Source organism: Squalius cephalus (genome assembly GCF_949319135.1).
Source record: "Squalius cephalus genome assembly, chromosome: 18".
In the NCBI taxonomy this organism is placed as follows: Eukaryota; Metazoa; Chordata; class Actinopteri; order Cypriniformes; family Leuciscidae; genus Squalius; species Squalius cephalus.
The window spans coordinates 27126106-27141824 of record NC_137139.1 but is presented as its reverse complement, the minus strand read 5'-3'; the positions used below and the strand labels follow the sequence as shown (position 1 = coordinate 27141824).

At 38.3% G+C, this 15719-nt stretch overlaps 1 long non-coding RNA gene across 1 annotated transcript; it reads left to right on the top strand.

The window, feature by feature from the left end:
* The first annotated feature begins 650 nt into the window (after positions 1–650).
* LOC307145249 lies at positions 651–10841 on the top strand. The gene is made up of 4 exons (XR_013818922.1): positions 651–818; positions 7838–8069; positions 10500–10569; positions 10704–10841. It is a non-coding gene; the product is annotated as an uncharacterized lncRNA (long non-coding RNA).
* The last annotated feature ends 4878 nt before the right edge of the window (positions 10842–15719 follow it).

The following is a 15719-nucleotide window of genomic DNA, read 5'->3' as shown; positions in this document are numbered from 1 at the left end:
CTATCTAAATCTATGATGTCTATGTTTCTGTGTTGCACAGCAGATAAAAGGCATAGCCATAGTGAATGAGTCTGAAGTGAACAGGGCTGGGATTAATAAGCTTTGTGTCTGAATTGAGCTTTTAATTATTCGCAGACTGTTACTATGAGAGAAACGTGTTGAATTCACATTGTCAACGGCCCCTTTGTTTTTTTTTAAGTCTATGTGTGTGTGTAGACAAACAAAACATGAGTGAAATGTTCAACTAATCCGAAGAAGATTCCAGAGAAAACATCTGTCAACATTCAAGGCTTAAAAAGAGATTTTTCTGCTAAATATTGTGTGTGTGTTCTTTTCTTTGAATCAAACCACGTAGCAATTCATTAGACATCGAATCAAACGAAGAGGCACGGTGAATCGCTCGCTCACCGGCACATTCCGGAGTCCTGGGAATCACAGTTATAAAAATATCACATATTGGTATGCTGCGCAGACAGATCCAGCTATAATTTAGGATGTGCACTGTCAGTATTCACTGACATCAGCCCTCCCACATCCCCAAAGGTCTCTCGCTCTTCCGTGGAAAGTCGCGAGCGCACATTCACGTGGCGGTGTGCTCTAGTTACCACAGCAACCGTGCTGAAGCAGTTTATTGTACATTCCGAGCACAGTTTCCGAACCCTCCGTCCTCAACAAGTCAGTCAAAGACACTTTCTCCCATTCAATTCTCTATTCCATTGTACGTAACTGTTCTAATCTAGAGTTGCATAAATAAATGTAAATCTGACAATCAGCCTCATCTGAATGTAAACAACTACGACGACGTCGACAACAGAAAGGTAAACAACTCATTCATTTTCAATAGCCTAGCCGTTTTGGTAACGACAGGATGATGCAAGCATCAGAAAGGCCTACTGAAATATGACATCTGTGACACATCAAACAAATTTGACATAACAGATCTCCTGTTTTATGTGCTGTTCACATACCGAGGTTCAGCTAGACTCGTGTGTAGCCTACTGTCATAACTGGAAACGGATGAGATCAGGTCGCATGCGGGGTTCTGATGCGTGAACGGCTGGTCACACTAGCTGATGAAGGCAATTAGAGTTTTGCTAAATGCGTCACGCTGCTCTGACAAGGCTGACCTGTCTGGAAGACTCATAATTGGGATGTCAGGTGGAGGTAAAAGACGCTCAACAGTTAAGAAAACTTCTTTTGGACTTTTATACTTCTATTCTAATTTTAGAGTAAAGAATCAGGACTGTTTAAGAAGTAGCCTAATAGGGTATATGTCGAACGTCGCATTACGAAACCGGAAAACAGAACGCATCGCTTCCGGTTCAGGTCTTTTGTATGTGCTTCTTGCATTTTTTTACTGTTTTACTCAAGATAACTTAAAAGGAGCGAGCAAAGATGATCATAACCAATGTCCCTCGCATGTGAAGATCGATATTTAAAAGTAAAAAAAAAAAAAAACTTCACACTAACGTTTAGATATTTAAATAGAATAAAACGCCAATAACAAAGTGAGATAGGTAGGTTAGCTGATTACCTTAAAATTCCATAGATATCGGCGTCAGTTCATACGGCTGTTAACACTTTCTATGACAAGCGGATGCGATGAGACCAGGTTTCCGGTTTCGTCATGCGACGTTCGACATATACCCTATTGGGTGTTACTTCAACTAGGCTAACTTACTACAGGCATTTTTTTTTTGGCCTGTGGACTTTTAGAATATAAACTCACTAGTTTGTCTACGAACAACTGCATATTCAAGCAACAGAAGAACTTTTTCTGAATCAGTTTGTATTTCATTGCTAGCATTTTGTGAATCAACTAGGCTATATTAAATACTATTTTCACACGTCTTCCATAATTTAGGCCTAACACATTTAGGGGCCGTTTACACTACACCTTTTTCAAATAAAAATAGTTATGCGTTTTGGCTGTTCATTTAGACTTTTGAAAATGTTTTTCAAAGTGCAAGTTTTTGAAAATTATAGCGTCTGTGCAAACTACACAAATACGTATTTGTGAAAATGGTGCGTCACGTGCATGCATAGCCTATTATGCGTTCAGTCTATAGGCGCATAGTGTTTCTTTACAAAGTCACATCGCTAACTACTGGTCTGGCGTTTTTGCGGATCCTTGTGAACGAGTATAATTTTGACAACGCTGTCGTCTGAATGCGAAAAACGCAAAGGAAAAACGTTTCCATTTTTAGTACATCGTTATCATGTAAACGTACCCTCAGGCTACAACTTGATTGGAAATTATGCACATGCACAATATAACTATTCTGTTAATAAGTGATATTTATGTGACCGACTTAAAGCTCTTCACTAAAGGTGCTCTGATTTCTCGGGTGCCGATCGTTATCGGCCGATAATAGCTTTATATAGTTTGATCGGTGGTCTCCATAAAGGCCGATCATATGACACAAAACTTACGATTGTTCTATTCACAGCTAAAATTGCTTCACTACATTCACTGGTCTGGCAGTTGTACTAGGTGTCTTAAAAGGACAATAAATATGCAATGTCTTTGCAGAGAGTGCAGACATTGCAATGACTGCAACCTTACAGCAATGACAGCAAGAAACTTTAGTGCATTTCTTTCCTTTACTTCAGTGCGCTTCTTTGAGCTTCAGTGTTCGCAACTAAATAGTTAAATACACACCTAAATATGTCAAAATGCCCGGCTTGGTGAGTAGTCAATTAAACACTGATGGTTATGTCTTAAATGAACATGATAAAAAGGTGGGAAATAAGTCGATTGTGTAACAATAAATTGGATCCGTGCATTTGGTCTTAAAGGAGAACTCCGGTCAATTTTAACATTGAGCTCATTTTTTTGTAAATTTGGAGTGCTGTCAATACAGAGAACAACGACAAAAATCGTTGTTGCTTACACCGTGTTATCCTCTTTTTAAAATTTGCACCCTGTTGACTTCAATGGGGCAAGTTTTAAACCTGCTTTTAGCCTCTTAACATCCTTGATGTGTCATTACAAGTGCACAGCCAATGTGAGTGATTCCTTCAGTCAACACGCGGTGAATCTGACTGCAGTAGATGTGAAAGATATGGATAAAAATGATGTTAATTCAGCCACCGCTCATACCTGTATTTACATCCTGTTTTCGGTCGAAGGCCATAGTAATCGATTGTCGAGTTCACGCGCATATGTTTAGTTACCTATGATCACGCGCGTGAACTCGACAATCGATTACTATGGCCTTCGACCGAAAACAGGATGTAAATACAGGTATGAGCGCTGGCTCATAAAAATGAGTTCAATGTTAAAATTGACCGGAGTTCTCCTTTAAAGTGACAGCAGCCTAATATCCCTGCTGCCCTCTGTGTCATATAAAAAATTGCAGCAACTTCCATTTTTCTTAGTGATATTTTGCCCCAGTTTATCAGGAAGTGATCATTTTGTTCTCTTCAACTCACTGGATGGAAATGCTGCTTTATTTGCAAATGTTTTATGCAAAATTCCAATTTTGTGCATAAGTTAAATCTGCAACTTTGGATAGAAACAGCTATTGACAGCTCAAAAACACATTATAAAACTTTTGCATTGTGTGAGTAACTTAATATTGTAGATTTTTTTTTTCATTCTTTACTTTTTAGTTTGGATTCTCATTGCTTTTGTTGGATTACATATTTTATTAAATGTTTAAATTAGTTTCCAATATAGACTGAGAAAGTTTAGCAGCGGTTATGATGAGTATATCAAGAGATTCCTTCCAGTGTTGTTCTTTAAATGAGTCAGATCACTGAGATTCTCACCTTTCGGAGCTCAGAATTGTTAGGTTGATTGACTTTCACCTATTGTCTTTAATGGCTCTTGGATGGCTCTTGAAATTGGAGTTCCTGGCCAATATCAGCATGTGAATAGTTATGCTGATTCAATTGGACTCAGAGTAGGGTGTGTTCCCACTTCATTTGCATGCTTTATTCAGAGTTCCCGCCTCTATGTAATCCCTCCCCCTTGGAATGTATATAACTACAATGCAAACTGTATTAGAGTTAGATCATGTTGGATTCCTGCAGCCACGTACAGCGGAGTTCTCAATAAAGAATAACTTCTGTTGAACGTGATCCCAACTGTCTCCTGGTCTCTGCTTCGATGAAAGAAAACTTTACAACACTTTCCATAAAGTTAAAAATGTGTTGGTGGAGGGAGCCACGGCCTTGCTGAGAATTTCACTTGCTAAAAACATCCCAGAAATCGCATAGTCTTGCCTACTGATGACTTTGAATTGGTGTTCTTTTTAGTCATAAATATGCTTAAACTAAGTAAGCAACTAAGTATAAAATAAATTAAGTTTTACTCGGTTTGAAATGAGTTTCACACAAAAGCAAAGTGTGCAACCAAGGCTGAACATAACTTGGCTATTAAAATAAAATAACGATTAACAATTTTTGAAGGAGGTTTAGGGTCTACTGCTCCAGTTTTTCTGTACTTTTGAGTTTTTCCATTTCCCCATATGTTTGAGAAACAAATTATTCATAGAAATGCTGTCAAGGTTACAATCTTTCCCATTTGTGCTTTCAAAATTGAAAAAAATATTATATCCACAGCATTTTCTGAATATATTTTTCACTTTGCATTGAAACATTCCTCCACTTTTCTCAACTTTCAGAAACTGTTCTCAGTCTATACTTACAAAAACAGTGCATTTTCTTCCTCAGTCCCTCTTTCGCTCCTCCACAACATTCCCTTCCACATACAAATGCAAACGTTTTCTTTTTATTTTGATTTATTGCATTTTCATACCTCAAATTGATGTCTGTTCAGCCGTAAGATTGTATTCTCTCTGTCTTCTCCAAAATAATTGGCCTGTAAAATACATCTACCTGCTGTGATAACGACATTTTTTAAACAGAAAAACATTGTTACAGAGCTTCGTTTAGCGGGAGAATGAGAATGAGTTACGGCTGATCTGTGGAGATGGCTAAATGTGAGAAGCTCAGGGCAGGCAGAGAGACATTAGCTGTATGCTTCACATAAAAGGCTCAGTGCACATCCTAATTGCTTGCGTTGTAAATGTTTACGCTTTTGTGACATGATTGTGCAACGCAGCAGAGTTCTGTCATTCAGTGTTAGTCTACGTTCTGTTCTTTAAGACCAAAGATTTAAAAAGGGGTGTTTGTAAGCACAGGACACGTTTTTATAGCTTAACTGGTGGTGCTAGCAACAGTTTGGTTGTGGGTTCGATTCCTAGAGAAGTCTCTCAAGGATATAATCATAAAAAACAAAGATCATTTCCAAACAAACAGGTAGTTCTGCATCAAATTTATGCCATTGGTTAAGTCAATGTTGCCATGTTGGGTCACTTGAACAAACAAAGCAATGCTGAAAATGCCACAGTGTTTACATTTTTAGGGTGAAACTGTGTTACCAATAGCTTAATTATAATTGTTTCTTCTTCCCAGCTGACAGAACGTTCTCAGAACTTTGGCTATCGTTCTAGCTTCTCTGTACAAACACTCACCCAGCCACGATAACAATTTGTTCGTTCAAAGTTATCTGATATATAATAATGTTCTCAAAATGTTGGCACAAAAATGTTATAGCCTATAAGCATATAAAAAGCCTATAAAAAAAGTTACTGATTTCAGCACGTTCAGAGAACATTCAAAAGTAACATTCATATGATGGAAAAATGGAATTGAAAATTAAAACATTTAAAAAACTGGACGTTTTGAACGTTCAGAGAACATTCAGCAATAGCGTTTGTGAATCATTCTTAGAACATTTTTTAGCTTGGTTAATTAACGTATAGCATTTTAGTATTAAAAAAATACATCAAAAAAACAAAACATGATGGATGGATGGATAGATAGAAGAAATTATAGTAATAGGAAACATTGCAACACTCACTATGACATCTATAGGAACATAAATCATTCACAGATGGATAAATAATGTTGTTTTTAACCTGTTTTGAGCTAAATAAGCTATATTTATGATACCACTGTCATCAGATTTAAGTCAAAGTTTAGCTTAGTCAAAGTTTGACCCTACTTTATCCCTGCCTTTGTGTCTCCTATCTTCTGGTCCTGTCAAATAAGTGACAAGAAGTCAGAAAAATCCTTGTGGTCCACCATGTCCCTCATGTACATGTTGTGAACACACTTCAAAAGCTCACACATATTAAGTCAAAAACATTATTCTGACGACAAAAGCTTGTGAAGTTGACAGTGTGGTTGCAAGGTGTTGCAAATCCACTTCTCACGGCAGAGGTCTGGTGAGTCCACTCCCTGTGTAGTGACCACAAATCCAGGATGAGCGGCACCTCAAATGTCACAGCAATCCACACAGCGCACTCCACTCCGCTAGGGATTTATCATGCATCCAATACATCCAAACAGCAGCCGGACAAGCAATTCATCAATTTTCTCTGTGAGTGAGAATTATCATTGTGCCTGTGGGAAAAGACCCGAAACTCGAGCTCAGTGCCATTGCAACTGTTAACGCATGATTCTGGGGCTCTTGTGCGTGTTCAAGAGGCATGTGGAATATAAGACGTAGAAATAGGAAGGACACGGGAGAGCCCGGAGTGCTTAGAGGTGAATGCCTGAATAACTTTCTACCGTGAGTCTTTCCTTCCCCCTCATTTTCTCCTTCCGTTTTTTCTTGACCTCTCTCTCTTTTGTCACCTCTATCAAGTACGGGCCAGCGGTTAGCAACACAGATGGTTAAAGTAAATGTCTGCGATAGTGTCTCCTAAAATGGTGAGGGATGAAAATGGATGGAGTTTTTTAGAAGAACGATGACCCTTCTAACTCAGTTGTTCTCAAGGCTAAAGACTGACTAGAGTATTTATGGAGCATTTGGTCCCTGCATCATTACCGATGAGGTCTAAAGATTAATCCATATTAAATTGAACAGATCAGTAACATTACTAGTCATGCAAACTATCATTTTAGTTAAAGATTTAATGAAAGTAAATAAAATCTTGCTAAGACATTGGGCCACTGCAAATTAAGACAAATGGAGCTATGAAAAAGCAGCTTCTATGGCACAGATTTCTGCGTAAACCCCATTCTTACAGATATGTCCAAAAATCCACTAATCCAAAAAATTATTTTGCGTCTCACATTATGAGGTACACCCGGCCTGGCTTATGTTATACATTTGTCTATTAATCTATAAATTCAGATGTTCCATACTCCTCCTCACCATATAAATGACAGATCTTTGCGTCATTTTTTAATTTTGACAATGTTGTGCACGGTTACCCACTCAAACCTTTTCATTTGCATATGTCAGGTTCATTGTAGGGACTGCAGCAAACCCCCAATAGGCCTTATTAGATACACCAGCCAACAATTCATGGTGGGGCCAATGTAGGCACGATATGGACTTGAGGTATAGGCAATGGGTCCCATGTCGGCCCTATCTGAATTAGCCCCAGTATGGGCCCCAAATGGGTTTGTCAATGGGTTCCATGTCATCCTATTTTAATTAGTCCATATTGGATGGATTTTGTCACTGGATGGAGTTTACTGTTGCCTTTGGCTTGCTTAATATTCAGTAATATCAATTTGACTGCAATGACACCATCGAATGAGAACAAAACTTGAACTAAATTCAGCTGGATAATGACACTATTGTTAATCTGCAACATCAACACTGTGATTGAACTGAATTAAATCAGCATTGAACTAACTCAAAGTGAATAACTGGGAGAACTGGGTCAGGCTATCCATTTGTCTATTAATCTATAACTTCAGAGTTTCCATACTCCTCCTCACCATATAAATGACAAATCATTGTGCCATTTTTTAATTCCAACAATGTTATGCAAGGTTACCCGCTCAAACCTTTCCATTTGTATGTCAGGTTTATTGTAGGGACTGCAGCAAACCCCCAATAGGCCTTATTAGATACATGCAGGATCCATTGGTCTTGGGTCAGTGCTCAGCTCGCCCACATTGTCTGGATAGGAGTCACACTTGGGTTAAAATACCCATCGAGGAGATGGAGACAACAAAGCATTCTCACAAGAGAGATGAACACAAGGAAAAACAGACTGGTTGGGATCACATCTCTGAAGAGACATATGATGAAAAATGTAAGTAATACACTCGATATGATTGATTACAGCCGATGATGAATTGCAGAATTGAAGAACCACGACACAACTATAGGTGAAAAAATAGCTGCAAACTGTTATCAGAAAACCAACCAACCTTATGATTGGCTGTTTAAGCCGAATAAACCAAAGCTCTCTGTGTCACAACTCAAATAGCACGAATAAACAGGAAAACGCTTTGAAGATTAGTTTAAATGAAAAAAGCTTTGATGGAAAAACATGAAAAACCCTTATCGCTGCATTTGTTTGACTATATTTCCGAATTGGACTAAGTGTAGCCATTTTGAAAAAGTTCCTTATCAGCTAATCCAGGAGAGAAAATTACTGCTTTTCAGAAGTTCTCCTCGCGCCGTCTAATTGACACTCAAGAGTGAAACAAACACTGTTGTGAAGTGCTAACTATGAGAGCCACCTAAATGAGACCAGTCTCATTAGCAAACGCTATTTTTTTTTAGACTGTCCTCATAGCTAACTAGCACTTCATATGATCTGAATTTGAATAAAACACATCTATGGATCCACAGACCTCGCTTTGCTCTCTTTAAAGGAAAAATGCATGATTAGAATCTCATTCATCTACAGAAAAGAAACAAATGAATGCTAGTTAGTCTATGAACAAGATTTTGATGGCAGTTTTATTGAACTAAACGGAAGCATTTATACTGTAGCGTTTAAAATGGGATGCAGAGATTAAAGGTTAATTAGAGGAATAGAAAATGCCACAGTATTGTAGCAATTAGTAAAATTGCATTTTACAGACACAAACTTGCCAAATTTTGAACAATATGAGGTTGAAATTTACTTTCTTGGAAGAACTATCCCTTTAACTTTATTTTTCTGTATAAATGTATATTTTCATTGTGTAACTTTTGGTTTTCAGTTCTAATATATCTTTAAAAATCATCAATATCAAAATCATATCAGATCCAAACACTTATTTCCATCCACCTGGACAAACACGTCAACACACATCCCGGTTTTGAAGACTCGGCCTGGCTTTGGGATGCACATCATCACACAGCTGCTTTCACACCCTCAAAGGCAAATGAAGGCATTGAGGATTTCTTGAAATGGAAAATTGGCAGCCGCTCTCGGGTGACGTGACCCGTGCCTGTCAGAGCGCTGAAATCTTCTTTAATGTTTCCATCTTGTTGGCTGTGCAGTGGCGTGGGGAAAGGGCAGGAAGTGAGATATTCAATAACCCTGACCTTTCTGCTCACCAGACATGCATGGCCATTTGCCTGTTAAACAGGGACTGGTGGCCCTGAAACTACAAGTGTTAAGAAGATGAGGGTTATTATGGAGGAATGGTGATTCTAGGATTTTACAACTTAGATTTCACCAGAACTGTCCATTTTAAAATGGTTGCCTGTCAGTTATTGAGCTCTGGCAATTTAATTCATTGCTGCAGGAGCCTTTCTGTCATGAATTTAATTAAGCAGCATTCTGTATTTCTTGTTGACATAAACCAGAAAGTCTTTGCTTTAAATTCTTCCCTGTAACACTTTTGATCATATTTAAATTCGTTTTTCCTTTCATTTTGCATTTGACATGTCAGCGAATGATGCGACCAGAGTGATATGTTCGGCTTAATTGGTTGCAACTGAGATATGCCAATAATTAAATTGACCGTCTGTGTGAAATTAAAACTCACACACACAAAAAAGAATAAGTTGCTGAGTCGTATATTAAAGAAGCAAGGCAGAGCAAAGAAGCATCTTTAGCAGTCTTTAAAAAAAGATCCTAACATAACATGAAAATGACACCATCATTTATAATTGAAAGGAACATGGCACGGTGTAAAATGCTAGTTCACCCAAAAATGAAAATTGTTGTCATCTGGTGCCACGTGTTTACAAAGCTTGGTTTATCCCAAGATTTTTTTGTCCATTTCTGTCAGCGCTTGAAGTTTGGGTTCTTTGACACTGTTGACTTTGGTTTTCTTAGTTTCTTAATATTTAGTAGCCTAATATTATCAATTTGACTGCACTGATGCCATTAGATGAGAACAAAAATTTAACTGAATTGAGCTAAATAATGACACTATTTTCTTCTGTAGTAGCTTTATAGCAGAATCAGATTTGCTTCATAATTGACAAATTTTGCAATGTCGACACTGTTATTGGACTAAATCAAATCAATACTGAACTGACCTGAGTTAGATTAGAGTTGTCTTCTGTAGAACTTATAATTGAACTGGTTCTTATTGAGTCTGTTATTTTCCTGTTTATTACTGTGAAGCTGCTTTGAAACTATCTGTACTGTATAAAGCGTTACATAAAAAAAAGTGATATGCCTTTTTTTGTATTGAAAACAAGCAGGAATGAGATTTGAGAGTGATTATCATTTAACTCCTTTTTGGAGTTTGGCGGTATAATTCACCATCCCCGTTCATTCTATGGAAAACAGAAGCTCGGACACTCTGCCCTTTTTGTGTTGCATTGAAGAAAAAGTCAAACAGGTTTGGAACGACATGAGGGTGAGCAATCTATATGACAAAATTGTACTTTTTAGTGTAAACTAGCCCTTTATCAATCAAAAAACCTGTATATAACTGGGTTCCTCAAGAGTTGTCAGCATTATGAACTCCCTCACCCAGTATTTCTCCTCTAGGATTCCACATTTCACAGCCCTGAAATCCAATGAATCGAAACCTCAAACAAAGTGAGACAGACTGAGAGAAAATGAGAGGGAGAACGAGACCGATCCCATTTTCTTCCACTCGCATACCCCGTTTGGTCATCGATTGCCACCGCAGGTGAGTAGTTAGTGCCTGCGTATCGAGTTCGCAGTGAAGGGCCGATGACTGATCTGAGCAACACATTTAGAACTGAAACGATTTTTTTCCGGCAAATTATCGATCAGCGCTTTTTTCCTTCACTCAAACCGACGCAGCAAGAAAAACCTCCGATTAATAATAAGTGTGGATAATGAAGCATGAGCCTGAAAAGAGAATTTAGGAAGATATAGTGGGAGTTGGAAGAGGGGAAAAAGAGGAAAGAATAAGGGAAAAGACCCCCTGCAGGGCTTCTAACGGGTTCCTGGCTGATCTTTCCCATAGATATCACACATTATAGCCCGAGATGTAAACGCCTCTCCCTACAGAAACAGACCCCTATCATTCTGCTGGGGAGGGAGACCATTACACTCAAGACCCGCTCAGTAACAGAGAATAATTAATGTGCCCCGCTCCCCAACCCCCAGCCTATCATTCAGAGCCTTTTGAAGTCTGTTTATTAATGATAAAGACATAACCCAGTTTGAAAGACTGTTGGCGTGTGCTTTGAAGGTTACGTTTCTCTGGTGGTGATTAAACAGAATCAGTGTGATGGGGTGACTTCGTGTAGTTGTGTATTTTGAAGAATCCATTTTTTGGGACATGTGCTTACAATGCATTCAAGGTATTAATATTTTTTAATACACGGTCCATAGAACTCAAATCAGCAACCTTGGTGTTGCTAGCACAATGCTTTCTGAATCGGAACATGTTGCGATTTGGATTCGAACCTGGAATCAAGCTTCGTGGCTCATTTAGTTGGGAAAGCTGCTGCGCAATGACTCTGAACGCACTTTGTCTGAATGGCATTTAATAATTCTTATAACAATTCAAATTCCACTTAATGATTCTAGCTCCTTAATGATTCCATTCATTATTCTTTTAGTGCTTTTAAGGAACAAAATAACTTGCTCCAGTAAATCTGTGCAGTTCAGTGAGTGAGTGAAGAACTGTTCTGAATGATTCAATAATTGAGTGAGGCATTAAGCCAATACCAATAAAGGCCTGTTCACACCAAGAATAGCTATAAAGATAACTAGAATGATATATTAGCATTCACACCAATGATAACATCCTGTTTATTATAAGCATGTGCTGCAGTTCTGTTATCTGCAGTTTTAAATGTTTGGGTTCTTTAAAGCAGGATGGATTCTGATTGGCTTTCAATGTTTTTTTATTGTACATCAGCAGTAAAAAAAATAATGTTTTGAAAGGGATTCCAACGACATTGATCCTCTGCGCCGTTAACGTTTTAGTTGTGGTGTGGACTCTGCTTTTCTTTTAAATTTAGATCGATTTTTGTAACTATATCGTTATTGTTATCTGAAGTTTGAGCTTCTGCAAGAACCTCTGAGGTTCATTCTCGTGTGTTACGCAGCCCGTTTGAACTTCCGCAAGAACCAGTGAGGTTCATTCTTGTGTTACGCAGCCTGTTTGAACTTCCGCAAGAACCAGTGAGGTGGTTCTTGTGTTACGCAGCACATTTTAGCTTCAGCAAGAACCAACGAGTTTCATTCTCGTGTGTTATGCAGCCCATTTGAGCTTCCTCAAGAACCAGTGAGGTTCATTATCGTGTTACACAGCCCGTTTGAGCTTCCTCAAGAACCAATAAGATTCATTATCGTGTTACACAGCCCGTTTGAACTTCCTCAAGAACCAATGAGGTTCATTATTGTGTGTTATGCAGCCCGTTGTGAGGGTTAGGGTTAGAATGATGACAGAATTTTCATTTTTGGGTAAACTATCCCTTTAAAGGTAGGGTAGGCACTTTCGAAGTGGCTAGCATAGTTTTGAAAGCATGAGATCCCACCCTCCCTTCAGAGAGTCTCCAAAGCCACGCCTCCTCCAAAACACATGAACGCACACATGAAGGGTATTCAATTGTTTCAAAGCACATAATATTACAATAATAATGTATGTAAATAACTTACAGAGCTCTTACTAGTACCACCTGACTGCTGCAGATTAATTTCGGCGTTAATAGTGTTGACATAGAAACACATAAATCTGAGTCTGAGGACATGAACAGCTCTGGGTAGAACCTCACGGGTTGCCACCTCGTAATACACTTACAGTTACGACATGGCGTGAACGCAGCACAAGCTGGTTGTTTTGGTTCAGGAAGAACTGTAAAAGGCTGCTGTTTGTTTGTGGTGCTCGGTGACTGTCTGTCTACAAATCTGCATAGCTTCATGAAACATGCTGATGACGTGATATTTGCACGGAGGTATGGAAATACATATGTTGACAGGCAGGTAGGACATCCTATCATTGCATTCAGACAGAATACAATGATTGGACGAACATTTTTTGGTCCTGAGACTTCCAGATATATATACATGTTTTAATATTTAGACCACTTCTATTATTGATTGCTATCAGGATGTGAAGAGTTACAAACATTCTTAGCCATGACTCTGAAAGCAATTTATCAATCTCTGAATGATATTTCATTTAATAATTTGGGATTACAATTCAAATTCCACTTTATAATTCAAGTTCTTTAATGTTTCCATTAATTAAATTCACATTTATTTGTATAGCAATTTTCACAGTACAATGATTGTGGTGATGATTCTTTTAGTGCTGTTAACTCGCTCCAGTAAGTCAGTGCAGTTCAGTGAGTGAGTCAAGAACTTTTCTGAATGATTCAGTATTTGAACGAGTCATTAATTCCAATAAGTCATGAGCTTAACTTGTGAATCTTTTTGGCCGATTTATTAAAAAGATTCAGTTCACAAGAGTCGTTCATTCACAAATCGGACATTCAGTTTTGCCAGTTTATTGTATTAATATCATTTCATAGCATCCATCACATTCAGTTCTTACTCTCTGATCACATTCATTTCGGACTGCAAGCTCACAAGTCACAACTCTAAAAAAAAAAAAAAATTCATTATAAACAAGGGTAGTACAAGCTTCACAGAACTACCCAGCAAGCAATAGCCGTCATTTCACTGTCTCGGATAACTATAGACCCGATATAGTCCGGCTATGAGTAACCCATTTCTATAGCCAAAATAACTTTGAATTTGGTTACATGTCGTTTTTGCCAAAATAACTTGCCATATGTTTGATATTGCATCATGTAAGCAAAGTCAACATTGATTACAAGGTGTTTGGTTTAATTTCTTTGACATGTTCATGTTTATCTAGATGACTAGTCTATTATTGGGCTATGGTAAGATGTCTATTCAAATTTTGTAGCTTTTGGGCACTGACAGCCCAAATTTTGCCTTGTTTTAGCCTAGACGCCAGGGCTGTATTTGGAAGGCTAAAATTGCTTGCTGGGTAGTTGGTTGTAGTACCACCCCATCACCAGGTGGAGGTGCCATCAAACAATCCTATCCCTCAAAATGCCATATCCCACAGACCTGTTCCACCCTCAGCTGGAGTTCCCATCCTTCCCTCATACAGTACAACTTCTATAGCACATTTCTCTCAACGCAATGATAATCACCACTTACACAGACATTCAGATTCACATGCAAACACATGCTTCACCAAAGCATCATACACACCAATGCTGGGGAAGCTACTTTAAATCATGTAGCTTGACCAAGTTTTTAGAGTACTACAGTCAAGCAACTCTTTTGAAAACAAGATACATCTTTCTACAAGAATGACAAAGTACTAACAAAAAGCACCAGGTTCATTGAAGCTGCTAAAGCAGCAATGCAGTTTAAAATATATAACCAGGGTTACCATCTCCGGTTGCCTGACTGGAGTGAGATTCTGATGACATGGGCTGAATCACTGACACACTTCTATTTGAGGTCATCTGACAAAAAAAATTTTTATGTCTTAAATTCAGATAAAAGTCATATTAAAGTCAGATAAAATCATATTTATTTTTGTATGCTTGTTTTTTGTATACATTGTGAGGCAAAAATGTGTTATATACAAATTATAGAAAAAGTCTAAAAAATGTAAACTTGTTTGTTCACAGAAATGTATGAAAGACATTATTAAATTATAGATAAGCAAATGCGCAATCGCAGTGTTAACAGGTCAGGGGCAGAATGTGCATTTATGATGCATGAAAATGCATATTTTAATCTAAATTTGTGCTTGCTCCGAACACGAATCCCGTGCTGGTCGTAAAATCTTAGCAGAATTAGTCATTTATTTTGCATTGTGTTGTTATTTGGTGAGAGATTTCCTGTGACAAAAACATTTTTAATAAACAAATTGTGGCTAAAAAATAATAATGAATGGCAACATTAACATTCTGCTATAAATTAAAAAAAAAGATACAAAATGCCACCAGACACTTCAAGAACTTCCTCTGAGAGACTTGAATCAGTAATATTCAACAAATTAAAATGTCCAACATATTAAAGAAAATCAAAACATTGAAAAAATAGTGATGTAATGTTTTGTAACAAAACACTGCTACTTGATGAAAAAAATAGGCTGTTACTGAAAAAAAACTTTGTAACAGCTAAACTAGGGGTCTAAAATGTTTTAAGCTTGTCCACTTCCACCACTTGCAGATGTAACCCCTCCACCTGGGTCCTACTCGCCCTGCTCTGCGCAGGCCTCCGGTGTGAGAGTCAGATGCTCTAACAAGGAGGCTAAAGACTGCAGCTTCTAGCGTCTGTCGCTAGAGTGCCTGTTGAGATCAGAGGAGTGAGGTTTACTCGCACAGCGACTACTAGCTGGCCTCTGTTACACTCACCCCCCCTAAAACTCACTTCCACACGGGTCACGGCACCAACGTAACCTCTCCACCCGGGTCCTACTCGCCCCGCACTGCGCGGGCCTCGAACCCAGGTCTCAGACGTGAGAGTCAGATGCTCTAACAAGGAGGCTAAAGACTGCAGCTTCTAGCGTCTGTGGCTAGAGCGCCT